The sequence below is a fragment of the Ciconia boyciana genome, chromosome 4 (assembly GCF_034638445.1).
Source record: "Ciconia boyciana chromosome 4, ASM3463844v1, whole genome shotgun sequence".
NCBI lineage: Eukaryota > Metazoa > Chordata > Aves > Ciconiiformes > Ciconiidae > Ciconia > Ciconia boyciana.
The window spans coordinates 62,116,260-62,130,533 of NC_132937.1; the positions used below are offsets into that span (position 1 = coordinate 62,116,260).

Genomic DNA, 14,274 nt, shown 5'->3' on the forward strand with positions numbered 1-14,274 from the left:
GATCTGAAAAATACAAATTAATTTTAATTCCATCATACTGTTCTGCGGTTGCTGTTAAACTTGAAGGAAGGATTATGGCAGCAAAAATATGTCATTCTGTAAACCAAAGACTTCAGTCAATAGTATTTTAACATTAAATCTCTGCTTATTCAATGTATTAGAGGTAATATCTTTGTCAAACAAGCTCTTTTTGCCTGAAGGTTCAGCATTAACACTCCCTTAAGTCTCTTTTAAACACAGGTAGCTCAGCACCCTCTTCCACAACAGCTTTAATAATTGCTTGGCTTCACACCACAAACTATGCCTTTGTTTCTGCCCTTAACCATTCTTTCATCAGCTGCTGCTATGGACATTAGACAGAACATGCGAGGACAGACAAACAGACTGGAAAAGTGGCTTGTGAAAATATGTTGAGATAGTTGCTGAATTTTAAGGGCTTGTCTGTACCAGGAAAAAAGGTGCAGCAGAGAACCAGATGGTTTCAAATGCAATGTGATCCTTGCAGTGCTTGTACGGTACACAAGCAATCCTCAAAGCTGTTTGCAGAGATCAGCTGTACCAAAATGCTGTGAGGGTACAGCTGCTGTTGCTGCTCCCTCTATGTCCTTGTCCTTGCTCGGTTGCTTTGGCTGAACTGGGACTGCAGCCCAAGCTAAGCAGACCTCTCTCTTATTTCCTTACTCATGATCCTACCCTACTCTGTTTCACAGGCACTTGATATCTCTCCCTCCACAATTTCACATCCCTTTTTGCCTGTTCATGTGTAGTGGTTTCATGTAATGAATCCAGCTGGCCCAGGCATTCAGCATCTTTTCCTCACCTTCCTAAGCCTCCCTCAGTGGATAGCAGAGAGACTTTGTAGCCTGGAGTCGAAAGGAAATAATGAACACCTATGAATGTTTTCCAATGGGAGCTCTCTCTGACCCTTCAGGTGGTGACGCTCAACAAGACGTGACTGCAGGAGCCACCACTTGCTCAGAGCACACCAGGTGAATGAGATCTTACAATGTCCACCTGGAAGGTAAGGAAGAATTTGATGTAGGACCTGTCCCCTGAATACCTGGAGCAACAGGGTCACTGGCTTGAAGCTTTGAGTGAGGCATTACTTCATCCTTTATGTCCCTATCACATAAACTCTTCAGTTATATTATAACCACATACTATTTTTCAGGAGGATCCTTCACTGTGCAGGTCAAACAAGCACAAGTAATGCTCTTCCAACCATAGCTCAAATACTCTGCTGGCTTGTAAAACACTGAGAATCCAAGAAAATCTATGAAAAAAACACCACATATACACACATTGCCATGATGCAAACAAACAAAACTTTTCATTGGAGTTTCTGATGCCACTGTCTTGCTGATTCATCTTTTTTGATGCTGATTTTCTAGCAAATTCCAAATCCTGTGAATTGTAGAATCATAGTATCATACAACCATTTAGGTTGGAAAAGACCTTTAAGATCAAGTCCAACCGCAAACCTAACACTGCCAAGTCCACCACTAAACCATGTCCCGAAGCACTACATCTACACATCTTTTAAATATCTCCAGGGATGGTGACTCGACCACTTCCCTGGGCAGCCTGTTCCAATGCCTGAAATTAATTTTATTTCTCACTTACTCTTCCATAGTCATCCTTTTCTTCTGAATAGTCTGAATGTTAGAACATCTCCTTTTAAAAAAGTAGGAACGTTACAGGAGTAGCTTCAAAGTACCAAGCCACAATTTCCATGCTGGATCCAAGGTGTAGCCATTGAATTCAATGGACTATACTAGCACATTTTTACTGATTTTATTTCCAATGGGCTCTAAATAAACATGCTTCAGGCTAAAAACATATTCCAATCTTCCAAAATCTTGAAATGCTGAAATTAAACTTCTGGCCTGCTGGCCACCTTAAAAGCTTGGAGAACCAGTTCAATAACTGATTTAACAACTTAGACTTAAGAATCCTGTAACCGGTCAACAACATTAAATCATATGTTATGAAGTCCTTTTAGTAATTACTAAAATGATTTAAATAAAGCAAGGTTAGCATATGGTTTTAGCCATAAATATTTATGACCCAATACTTTTTGTTGATCAGCATCTAAAAACAGGAGTACAAGCACATCCATAGATCAGACATGTAGGCTTGTATCAATCTGAAATTATTCTAGGAGGAAGCATCAAAAGTCAGTAACATATACAAACATATGCTTTGGCAGAAAAGAAAAAAATGTCTCCTTTAAACCATAACTAGACAGGTTTATCTAGGCTCTTAACACTAGTAAACTAAGGATTATGGGAATTTAGTTCAAAAACTGTTGTAAAAGCCTTATCTTAATAAGCAAAGTGGCTGAAGTAGATATCTAAAATAACAGCATATGTCAACACACCATAGTGAGACATATTATTTTGATTTATAACTTTGATTTCTGCCTTACTAGATAAAGCAAAACATTAAAAAGCATTTTCCCATTTCTATTGCCAATGAAATTGTTTAACGGGATTTATAAAACATTTAAAATATTTCTTTTAGTAACTGTTATCTGTTATTGCTCATGCACACTCTAGGAAGTTTACGAGAGTTTCATGCCACAGTGTTTTTTGGAGGGACAAAGTTATTTTTCTATTATTTATGTATAATGCAAGTTCAGAAGGAATAGAAAATAATGAATCTGGAATAATGATCTGTTTAATGGCTGACAAAACAGATTCTGGAGCAGTTTCAGTCTAAGATTACCTTTCCATTTTTTCTCTGAGCAGAAAAGAAAAATTATGTAGGCTAATGCTGGAAGGTAGATATTGAGATCAAACATAAGATATTTGAATTTATTCTCACATGGCTGCTAGCAGGTATACCCATGTATATTTCAACTTCTGCATTTCAAACCATCAACACCACCTCATCCAACCTATTATAACCCAGCCACATCTCTTGGAAATATCAGTAAATAGTTAACTAGTTAACGGAAAGAAATCAGCAGATTATTCCATGTAAAAAAATCTGCAATCATTTAAAAAGCTAACAGAATATGCACACATTCATTTTCAAGGAAATTAGGACATAGCTTTTCTTTAATAACTGAACATTCAAAAGGTGTATGAAAATAAGCCAGGCAAATGTTTAAGCTCCCTGCCATGACTCCAGCTAGTCCCTCTCACTCTTTTCCCCAGCGCTCTACCTCTGGGGCTGCATTTCTCTGGTCCTCGACGTTGCAGCTGGGTTACATGGTCTTGCAGTGCACCGATGTCATTGTGGAGAGCTGGGGCTCATGCCTCCAGGTATGCTCCAGGTACCTGGTACAAGGCATCTAATCTGTCTGTGCCAAGTGCCCAGGTTAGGATAGCAGGAGGTACCTGGTTTCTCTTCCCATTGCTCCTCCTGGGGTACGCTGGGATGACCCCAGAGATATCCCCAAAGCTTCTGCAGTGGGCCAGGTGAGGTGATGGGCCCTGACTCTGGCTCCAGGGCTGCACTTACACACCATGATAGGCACAACTGTGGGGTCATTGCATGGGACAGAAGGAGTAGTTGGCAGGGGTTCCGGCAGGATATTTCAGGGGACAAGGATGTTGAAGTTGGTGACGTGTTCAGTGGCTATGGTCCCAAGGGTCATGAATGTATCTAAGATATGATGATTTCTTGGCGTGCCACCAAATTACAGCCTTCAAAACCTGCTGGGTAATATTTTTTTCGCTGCTGCTCTCAAGACTGTCACTGTTCAGTGATGACATCCAGAAGGCGTATCCCAAGCCCACCCTCTCCTGGAGTAACTGCAAGAGAAATGTTTCGCTGGTTTTGTTTTCGAGGACTATCCTTGGCTCGCCAGGCAGCTCCACTGCATACGCAGCAGGACTCTAGCTGCTGCGGCGAATGTACTTCCCGTGTTCACTGCTTTGTCCAGTGGGACAGCACAGACAGGGAAACATATTTATATGAACCTTCGCAAGAGTTTCTAATGATGTGTGGATTTTAAATTGGTGTAATGACTTCACACTGTTTGGTGAGTTAACTCAAGAGTTGCTGCTCTTATTCAAAAAGTAATTGGAAAAGAAAAACATTTAGAAAGTAACTCCACTTGGCTAGATGGTGTTAGCTGATGCTCCTCTTCTTGTAAACATGCTCTATGTCAAATGTTGTTTCCCAAGCAGAAAGCCCTAATGCAAACAGGCAACATCTTGCTGCAACAGACAGGAGAAAAGGAGGTCATCACAGTCCTGGAGCTGGAGGTTATCACAGCACCCCGGCACGCTGCTCTGTCTCTGCCCTGTCCCTGCAATGTCCCTGCTCACTGTCTGCAGAGCACGCAAGAAATCAGTGGCAAAAAAGCATACCTGCGGTCACATAAACACATAAACACTTTCACTCACAGTAGTGCTCTCATTATCTGGCCATCGGAGGCAGCTAAGGCTGAGACAAGAGAGACGTTATAGGATCCTGCCTGCCTAGCGCGTTCACGGTCCACTCTGGCTGGGAATGAGTTCCAGATGTTGGTGCACTGCGAATGCGCCTCCAGCCCACAGCCCAACCCCTTATCGATCACACTGGACAATACTGGCACCGAGCGGGGGGAAGCGGTGGCTCATTCAGCCCAGAAGGTGTTGGTAGACTTCATCAGGGCAAGGACAAACTCTCCAAGGAAGCTGGTTGTGGAAAAACTTTATTTCTGCTGCAGGAGAAAGGTTTCTTATAATTAAAAAAAAATGAACCACAAAAAAAAAAAACCCATACAAAAACCCAGGAGGTTAGAAAAATGCATGTGATCTACCTTGGAGCCCTTATATGAAATCTGTCTTACATAACTGCCTTTCTGAAAGACACTGCTGTTAAAGGGTTAACTGTTAAAGAAAGGAAATGTTTCGATCTTTTTGTGTCAGCTTGCTTCTTTATGATGGTCCAGTTGGCAGAGATATAAAAGTCTGCATAGACATTTTGATTTTATATGGCATGGTTCAGGTTAGCTTAACTGCATGTCAAAGATTAGCTGAAGCAATGCTGAAGTAATCAGGATCCATGCCATCAAACCACCGTTTCTATGTGCAGACAACTCCTGTTAAGAATTACATAGGATTTTTTGTACAAATTATGTTCTTGAGGTCTTCTTTCCTTTTGTGAACAACTTTTTAACATCTAGAATAAAGACTGGAATGAATTTTCTGTAAGAAAGACTGAAATCTTTCAACTCCATGTTCAGGCTCTGCCTATTGAAGAAAATAATTTATTCTTCTAGGGACGATCTCCTTGCACCCCTTCTGGTTTTGAGCACATCTATACAACTGAATCTATTTCTCTCCTAATCTTTCTCCTGCAAAACCAGAAATTTCAATCTTCCTTTTTTATATATATAAACTGTATACAAAACCTTTTTTTTTTTCCCTACTGTATAGCCCTGCCATAATTTCAAGCCTTTTCTTTGCAATACTACAATGTATAAAGGGATACAGATTCCCCCTTCAATTCATATCCCCATGCTGTTTTGGAGGGATTGATTTATTTTTTTCTGGCAAGCCATTTTTAATCATTTACTGTGGTATTTCTGTAATTGTAGGGATATGAACGTATCTGCTGCAGAATATGTGTCACATTGTAGCCCACACCTATATGGACTGGCGAGGAGTATGCAGCTATACACTCAACTGGGTCAAGCTCTTTGTGGCACATGTATACTTATTTTGAAACTAAGACCAAATCCTAAAGGTATTTAGCAACCTAAAGTTGTAAATTGGACATCCTTTTGGATTTTTCAAAAGCACAGAGGCATAAATCTCCCACTAGATGCTTATCTGCATCATTAAGCCCCTAAATTACTTTATAAACTTGTTGCTCAGGCTTTTTTTTTTCCTTAGCAAATTACTTACAAACCAGTCCTGCCTTTCCCTGAATGTATTACTTGCAAGTACTCACCAAATGCTTTGGCAGAATTACGTTCATGCTTCAAGCTATTTGGAAAATGTTAATTTAATCTGCTCACTTTTTGTTATTCATGTGGGCAGCCAGTCACCTAAATCGCATGTTATCAATTCTGCCTTCTCACTGGCTGCCTAAATGTTTTTACCCGGAGAACTATGAGCATCAAAGACAATAAGCAGCAAAGCCCAGGTGATTTGCTGCTGATAGGAACTTGAGAATAATGGTTATTCCTGCTAAAATTCACTAAACTGGTAGTTGATCTCGGCATATTTGTGGCTTCCTTGTCTTTGCATCTAATGTCACCACAAATCACGGCTACTGCATGCTTATCCACAGGAGTGTTTGCCAGACACTTTTCTTTTACTGTTGGTTGCTTCACTTGACTGATGGTCCAATAAAGTCTGCATTGACAAACCTGGACACTTAAAATTAGTGCCTTATCCTGTGCTTTGGAATTGAAAGAAATATTTAGATGCCTGTGTATTCACTTAGAGGCTTAAGGACAGACTTACAAGCCTACTAGTAATTCAGTGTTGAAGACTTAGTTCTCTGTGTGTGCTGCATGGACATATATGTCAATTAATTCATTTTTAGTACCAGATTTAATTTTAAATTGTGGTCATTTCTTACTTTTTGAAATTGACCTAGATAATAAAAATGAACTACCATCCAGGTAACAGTTAGGCCCAAAGCAGTGTTGACACTTTGTGGTAAGAAAGGTAAATACTTACTTCATGAAAGACCTGCCAAGCTCACAATTTCTGTGAAAACATGAGATTTTAGTAAACTAAGCAACAGGCTTTCTTTCACAAAAATAGCATTCTGGTAACACTTGGTTTTCTTGGGTGCTTTTCACCAGAATTGCAGCACTCTATTTTACAGAGAAAAAGAGTACTTTTGAAGAAGTGCTTGGAATGACTTGTCTCTTTTGACCAGACTGGAAGATCAGCACATATATTTTTGTCTGTTCTGTGGTTTTTCCAAAGACTACATCTATTTTTTAAATGTTCCAGGCTTGGTGCATCATTAAGATAACGAGTGCTCGGCTTCCCCAGCATCGTTCCCTGCCTACTCTGGCACAATATCGCCCTGCAAAAGCATCTGAAGCTTTGTTCCTCTGGATAAGGAGGCTAGGCCAAGAAGAGAGGTGCTGGTCTTTTTACACTTGTCCTCCGTAAACACACACAGGATTTTGCATCCTTCTGCTTTGTTTATTCTTTACAGACATTTTGGGGGGGATTTGTTTTGGGACTTGTTATGTTTTATGACTTACCTGCCAGCCACAGAATGACTGAGCTCCCTTACACCAGGGAATTGCTATGTTTGAGCTGATGGGCTTAAGGAAGTTAAGAAAATACAAATTTCTGTTTTCTTATCCATTTGCGATTGTCTGGGTGAACAAGTCATCTTTCTGACAGAATAACGTCACTTACAGAGAAAGTCAAGGGCAGCCATACAGAGGTAAAACAGAGCCATTAAAGCAAGCCAGGGGAGTGGAAAGGAACTTCACTTGTGCATATTCCTCATTTCCTCTTCCAAATGTTTTTTTAGTTCTTTAAAATTACCAGGCAGACCAGCTCTGCAGATTGGTTAGTTCAGAGCCTCTCTGTAAATCAGGTCCTTCATGACCACAGTGCAGAAACCTCACTTCAGCCTAATTCAACAGCAGAAGGTTTGGCAAGTGCAGACACAGCCCATTTGCCAAGGGTCTGTGGTCCTCATCAAATCAATCACCACCACTGTTGGCAACATGAAGACACTCCTGCTTAAAAGAGGGCTGTGTCTGAGGCGCCCAGAGTCCAGGCTGTATTTTTAACCCAACCAAGACTGGTCAAGCTGGAAGTGGAGAAGTGGAGCAGCGTGGCTCTCCACTGGTGCAGTGACTTCTGCTGTGGTTTGGGGATTTAAGGAGGTCTTCGATCTCTCACCCTCCCTGCCCCACATCACAGACTCTAATGTTACCACGAGGTAAGGACAGGAAACATTTTGATGATGATGCAGTGCATCTGCGGTGAGAGCAGAAAGGCAAAAAGAAACTCTGCAGTTCTATGTCTCTGCAGAACACAGTGTCCCCCAGTGCCGGTACAGACCTCTGCTATCTTCACTATTCCTCACCAGCTGTGAGGAAGATGACCTTTCTGTCCCTGTAAAGTGATGCTCTTACCAGAGCGGCCAGGCACATGAATAAGTTACATTTGGGCAAGCAGAAGTGTGAACTTCATACTGCTGCTTCAAGGTACCAAGCTGGCTTACCAGCTTGCCAGCCTCACGGTAAATGTGAGGTACACATTCCCTCTTTGCCTGAGGAGAAAAACACCCCAAATCACAGAGGGCTAAAACAGGTAGCAGGGCACACTGTGGGCAGCTATGTCCATGAGCCTGCAGGCTGAGTGCAGAGTACCCTAAAAACCTGGCTATATTTATCTGCTAACATTAGATCCCTTCGATGTGGCTGCACGCTGCATTGTAAAGCACAACGCAGCAGAAAAACAGGCCACTAGTGATGTGTATAGAAGAGGTTTGGTTCGGTTTCCCTGGCTTTTCTTTACCTGCCTTGGTTCAAACTAGATGATCTCTACAGCTATTGGCTTCATTCCATACCATACTACTGAGCTGCTCTCTAGAGATAGGTGTTTCCAAACCTCAAGTTATTTCCTTTAAATTTAACCTAAATTAAGGAGGCAGAAGAGGGAAAAGTGAGTTGTGGTCTCTTAGGAAAAAAGCTGTCCATGTTCCAAATTTCCCAAGAGGTCTTTTTTTAATTAAAAGGCAGCAGTTCTGGGGAGGAGAGCAGAGGTGCATGACAAAAGCCCTTCCCCAAGCCAGTACCTCATTTCTTTTGCTTCTTCATGCCGCTGCAATTCTAGAAAAGCGTCTGTTGCATGCTAACTGTCCTGGCTGTAACATCTGCACAGTGGGTTTAGTTTTTTTCCTCTAAAGCCTCGCTTTTGGAGAGTGACCAGGCCAGCTAAAAAGGACAAAGCAACTCAGGAATACGATTTCACAGAAATCTTGGCAGAAGGTGAGCGTGGTCCTGCCAGGTTCCTCACAGGCTGGACGCCTGCAGCAGATCCAGAGGGAGCCCAGAAAGTCAGCCAGCTCCCTCCTTTCAGCCCCACACAAAGGCACCCCGGGCTTCTCCCAGGCTTTCCGCCCACAGCCCTAACCCCACGCGGCATCTCGACAGCAGTCAGTGAAAGCTGCCCACCTTCCCTGCCAAAGCACCAAGCAGCATGAACAAGAAGGCAGGTGGAGGTGGAGGTGGCCAGCGCCTGTCCACCATCGCCAGATCAGGCAGGTCTGACATCTCCTCTGGGAGAGGAGAAGGGAAGGAAGAGCCTTGCTCCCTGTGCTGTTAATGCGCTGATAAGAAGACAACTTTAATGCCTTCACTCTTACAAGTTTAATGCCCACTGAAGACCTTCCCTTCTGCTTGTCACTGGCTTGTTTTGCCATCTGTGTAATAAATACAGGCCTCAGGAGAAGGACAACTTGCAATGTGCATCTCCTTAAACTGATGTTGTCATCTACAGAGCTCCTTCTCTGGCTTCATATATATATATAGGCCATGTAGTGACTACAGCCTTTATTTTCACCCTGCTTTAATTCCACCCCGTAGTACAAACATTTACCGTGTAAATGTATTCAAACCACAATTTCCACTGCCCAACGCACACTGTGAAAATTTCCCCCTCCCCAGCATGTTTTAAGGTCACTTCCATCAGTTCAAACACTGATTATTCATTATATCAAGTATCCGAGCTGCTAGCTGATGACAGCCAGGAAACCATAAGCTGCCTTGAGGCTTGTCTTCCTATCAGCTCCTGCAGCTGGGCGATGTGGGATTTTTTTCCTACCATTGAAACTATTAGGTTGCTGCAGTTTGTTTGGTTTCAGCTTACCATAATTGCTGCCATTTCCACGGCTGATTTGGGCTATGTTTGAAGTTGACGTACAATACAAAGTGTGCTGCATGTGTAGCTGCTCTCCATGTGTCAAGAAATTAGAGAGGGAGAGTGTGTGTATATGTGCGTGTGTGCATATATATAAACATCTGCCATGTAGCTGTCTTCTACTTACTCATGTCTCTGAGGGGTTTACTCTACCAAAGGCAACTGAGTGTCTGAACTGCTCTCGCAGTGATAGTCATTCAGGTTCCTGCTACTGGGGACATTAATTTCGGTTGGGTGGGAGCAGACACCGCAGGCAGGGGAGAAGCGGGATCAGTAGCTGAGGATATTATTTGATGTCTATACGGTTACAAGCCACAAGTCTCAAAGATGTTGAACATGAAGGTGGATGTGGATGTGAAGCCATCAGGGCGACACTTGTTCGTGGTCCTGGGGCTCTCGTCCCTCCTTGAGGAACTGTAATTCAGTGCAGTCCCAGAGCTGCTCTTACCACAGGCACCGAGGCCACCAGATATTTATGGCCCGGGGACCTGGACGTAACCCTGGCCCACAGAAGGAAAGGCAACGGCTGGCATGGGAGACAGGGTGGTCCTTCCTTGAAGCTGCTGGCACAGGACCTCAGGACAACAGGATAAAAGCCCTTTCTTGGGTGAATCTCACTGTGTCTCAGGTCCTCATTTGTAACTGAAGGATAACAAAGCTGCTGCCCACTACCTTCTGCCACATTTGTGGTGCAAGCTCCTTCACGGAAGGACCCCGTTCTAGTATATGTTGATGCATTACCCAGTGTGATGGTAAAAAGGCACTGATCACAACTGTGTTACACAGGCACCTGAAGAGTATCTGATGAAAAGGAGAATAGCGAAACATACCGCAGTATATTTTCATTAATAGAAATGGGACAGATAAAAGTAAGGTGGATTAGGTCTCTTATTTTCCATTAATAAAAATATTTACAGTCTTTCTGCGAGTCTTACCTTCCTTATGCTGACCTACACTGACGACCATCAGAGTTTGTCTGTTTGAATCTCCAGGAGGTACTCATATGAGGCAGAGGACAGAGGAAGCCCGGAGCTTTTTTGAAACCATATGAGGACCAGAGGAGAAGGAAAGAGTGCTCATGGGTAGGAGGACATCTCTTTTCACTGAATCTCATTCTTTATTTTAGTTGTCCCCAGCTTGCAGCACACCTGGGAGGCACAGTAGCATATCATCCGGCAAAAATAGGTATAACTGGCTAGGAGATGGGAGAGAGAAGTGTAGAAACGTGATATGTTGGACTAACTGTAGTGGGTGGACTGGAGGTGGTTTCTCATGTGTGTCCAAAAGCCCTGCCCATGGTAGTAATTGGATGCAGGCTGCCGTCTTTTGCTTCACACCCTGGTTTTCCTTGATGGGAAGAAACAGTTACTTCATGGCAAGTAACTTAGCCAGAGACGGGTACTGCGCTGAAAACAGGGGTCCCACTGTCCCGGTGTCACTGGTGGATGCGCTGAGCGTGACTCCTCGTGCCTGGCACCCGCCAGCCTCACGGAGCACACCAGGGCAGGACTGCTGGAGATGAACACGGCAAGCAGCAGACCTGCTTAAGCTGACAGCAGCTGTATGTATGTCTCCTCTGTGAGTGTAAAATCACTCAGACTTGGAGTACCAGGACCTGAGCACACGTGTCTTGGGTGTGTGTGGAACTAGCCCAACACCCAGCCTCCAGCCCTGGCCAAGAGCAGATGCCAGCAGAGGAGTGGAGGAACAGGACATGAGTACAAGAAACAAGTGGTTATTCCTCTGAGGTCTGGTCCTGGGCCCTTGAGCGACCATGGCCACAGAGCTGTGAACCCCAGCTCTGCCCCTGGAGGTGAGCTGTTTTTCCTTCCTCCAACCTTTTTCTGATAACTGGGATAACTGGGCCTTGGTCAAGTGCGTACTTTGATATCCATAGGTTAAATGCCACGCAGGGGCTGAACATCAGTGTATGTCACAGTGCGGGCAAGCAAAAACTCAGGGCCTGGCTTCTGACCAGTTCAGGTCTCCCAGGTGAATCCCCACACTGCGTCACCCACCACCACTCACGTGCACGCCTGCGCCCCTGCCCCACGGAGGCTGATCGACACCTCCCAGAGCCTTCCTCCCCATCACCCCCCCGGCCCCGCGTCCTCTCCCTCTCTCCTCCCTGCTTGCTGATGCCCGCTCCTCCCCAGCCGCCCTGCCTCCCTCCAACATCAGCCTCCGCTGTCCTGGCAGCCTGCCTGGCAGTACCAGCCTGAGACGCCCAGGTGCGCTGATTACAGCTTGCTTTTTGTTGCATGAAGCCTGAACAATGGCTAAGCAGCAGCTAATGTAACCGTGTGAGTTTATTTTTGTTCCTGCCGGTGCTCTTACTCACTGTTTGTCAGGACTTGCTGGGTTGGAGAAGCTGTGCTGACGGAGAGATGTCTTTGGGAGAGCAAGGGCTTGAGCCCAAACCCCCCTGGGATGAGGATGGGACCGGTGCTCCCCTGCCTGTCTTCCCCACTCCCAGGTCTCTGCTGACACAGCAAGGACTTGCATCGCCCACCTCTTTAAAAACACACCGTGGGAGCCAAATGCAGGTGACAGCTACAGCTCTGCAAAACAGAACTGGTGGCTGTCTAACATGAATTCTCCTTGCCAGCATCACCTTTACCAGACCCTCCTTTTCCCCCACTCAGCGAATGGTTCATTTCAGCATGTCGTGATACATCACCTGAAGCCCTCTCTCCCACCACAACTGCAGGAGCCAGGCAGGAGTGTGATCCATTGCTAAGTATGTATTTTTAAAGCAAAGTAATAACACACCCTATGTAGGGAAAGGATTCAGTCCCTTACCGTGAGCAGCTTTTGCTGAGCTGAGTGAAAGAGCAGGTTGCAAAGCCTTTTGTTTTTCAGACTGACATTCAGACCATTTTTGCATTTTTGACCTGTTAGTCCTCTGTCCAGGCTAACACATTTTTGGAAACACTACAGAGGGCTGTAGACACTGTATTTGCTGACGCCGACTATAATCAGAAGCATTTCACAGGAACGACTGCTGGCAGCCGCAGTGCTGACTGTGGAAAAGCACAGTGAATGAAAAGAAGTTGCAGTAACAAAAGCCAAATTAAAACAACGACGAACACCCCACACACACATTTGCAATCATTTTGCCTTTCACACGAGGCTCTGCTTCATGCAGCTCTCCTTCCCCACCATGTCCTCGCAGAGGTCCCTCCAAGCCCCATGCTCGGGGCTGAAACCTCAGCTGGGTGCAGGCTGCACCAGCCAGACCCAAATTCATATTAAACAGGGTGTGGGGCAGCCACCAGCCTACCATGCAGATGTCCTGTAACAAGCCTGATAACGTTCCCCCGTGTCACGGAGAAACGGCGATCTCCAGAAGCGTCTCATCTGAGGTTTCTCCGATTTTTTGCTGTTGCTGTTGTTGTTGGCCTTATGCTCATCCCTGCCCTAGGGTGGAGTGCGTGGGTCTCGCTCCACCAGCAGCACAGCCGATGGTTCATGGCAGCCACGGCCAGACCAGGCTGAGCACAGCAGCTAGGTCTGCAAGAGCACGGTTATACTGGTTTCCTGTTAAAAAAAAAAAAAAACAATAAAAATAATTGAAATATTTTCTTCACTGGAGAGGGAAGAGATCTTTTCTTTGCCTTAGCAGGAAGTGGTTGCAAAAGTAAATGAAGATTAGGAGATTAAACTGGAGGGGACATTTTCAAGCCATGAAAAGGTGACATACTTAAGAATGGCCCTGCAACATTTTGTTCCAGAGAGAGCAGGGGATAAGGAAGTCTGATATCTGAGGATAAGTTCCTCAGATAAATTTATTTCACCGTTTGTGATTCTAAAGTCTCTTCATTCAGGGGACAAAAAGAAGAAATAAAGAAATCTGTGTGATGGGGGGAAACAGACTTTGTGAAGTCCTACGTCTGAAGAAGCTAAAAACCACATGTTGAACGGAGGTAGGGCATCAATCATTTTTGCACCGATATAATTGTTTGAGGGAAATCCTACACCTCTTCTTACATATGCCCATACATTCACACAGGTTTTCTTCAAGCAGCAGAACCGAGGTAAAATCCACCCAGGCACTAGGATTTTACAGCAAAAGGGCTGTTCAAAATAACAATCCCAATGAACCATCTCAGAGGGACCTACACATTTTTTGTTGATCAAGTAATGTTTTTTTTATGAACATCAAGGTTTTTTACATCCACCTTCATTAAGAAATGAGCATAATAGGCCCAAAGGAGTGTAAATAAATATAAAGCAGTCTGGAGTTTCATGTTAGGAGCTAAAAGGAAATCTAAGGCTTACCTCAACCTGATAACACATGTTAAAACTACGATTGCAACATTAAAATGCAATTTAATGTTACCCACAAGTTACATAATACAGGGAGACCAACCTGGAGCAGAGAGCTTTAAACGGGGAATGACAGGGGAGAGAGGTGGTGACA

General features: G+C 44.2%; 1 long non-coding RNA gene across 2 annotated transcripts in view; it reads right to left on the reverse strand.

Moving 5' to 3' along the window:
- Positions 1 to 2,753: 2,753 nt before the first annotated feature.
- The window catches only part of LOC140650687 (uncharacterized), a 51,040-nt gene continuing 39,519 nt past the window's right edge, over positions 2,754 to 14,274 (reverse strand). The window contains exons 2-4 of one of the 2 annotated variants that reach the window (XR_012042139.1): positions 13,135 to 13,391; positions 12,654 to 12,874; positions 2,754 to 4,169 (exon numbers count right to left, since the gene is read on the reverse strand). This is a non-coding gene — a long non-coding RNA (uncharacterized lncRNA). Of the gene's footprint in view, positions 4,170 to 12,024; positions 12,413 to 12,653; positions 12,875 to 13,134; positions 13,392 to 14,274 lie in introns of those variants that run through there. The other variant, XR_012042140.1, reaches the window with a different exon arrangement.